This window comes from Leptonychotes weddellii, unplaced genomic scaffold (genome assembly GCF_054177405.1).
Source record: "Leptonychotes weddellii isolate Sample4059 unplaced genomic scaffold, ASM5417740v2 HiC_scaffold_48467, whole genome shotgun sequence".
Lineage (NCBI taxonomy): Eukaryota > Metazoa > Chordata > Mammalia > Carnivora > Phocidae > Leptonychotes > Leptonychotes weddellii.
Genome location: NW_028015689.1, coordinates 1 through 744, shown reverse-complemented (window position 1 = coordinate 744; position 744 = coordinate 1). Strand labels below are relative to the sequence as shown.

The window sequence follows — 744 nt, the reverse complement described above, 5'->3', positions numbered from 1 at the left end:
TTTCTTTCTGCCTCAAGTTCAGAAACAAGCTGGACTATCTCAGGGTGACTGAATTTTCCGTGGAATCATAGAAGTCCTGCAGCCTCCCAGGTTTGCTCTCCAGGTTCTCATACTCGGGGGCCTGAAGAATCATCTCACATCGGTCCAGCTGCTTCACAAACCTGGCTTCTGCACTTGACTGGGTCTCATACTCTTCCCAAAGTTCATAAAGTTCCTTTCTGAGATCCTCTGGGAGGAGCTGGGTTAGCTGCTTCATAGCTTCCTCTTCTCGCCTATGTTTTTCTTCTTTGGGGATGTTATCTGCTGGTGCTATGTCCCCAACGATGCATTCTGCCATATCATGAACCAGGGCTAGGCGTACACATCGGTCCTTGTTGAGATGGTCGTCTCTGGTGACCAGAGCCATAACTACCATCCTGTACATGTGATCTGATACACTCTCTGGCTTCTCCACATTTCTGTATACCCAGCCAGTCTGGGGGACTCTCTTGAGCTGCCCCACCAGCCGCAGGAACTGCAGCAGGTTCCGGGCCCTGCGGCCCGATAGGGCCGCAGCAGACACCGAAGCCATGCGGCCACAGGTCTGAGCATAGGTATTTAATAGAAATTTTTCTTTCAATGCACATAATTTATTGATTCATTCATTCAACACATATTTTTTTTTTAAAGATTTTATTTATTTATTTGAGACAGAGAGAATGAGAGAGAGAGAGCACATGGGGGGGGGAGGGTCAGAGGGAGAAG

The 744-nt window shown here is 48.3% G+C and overlaps 1 pseudogene; it reads right to left on the bottom strand.

Annotated features, from left to right (window-relative positions):
• Nucleotides 1-6: 6 nt before the first annotated feature.
• LOC145719495 (5'-deoxynucleotidase HDDC2 pseudogene) lies at nt 7-578 on the bottom strand (annotated as a pseudogene).
• Nucleotides 579-744: the final 166 nt, after the last annotated feature.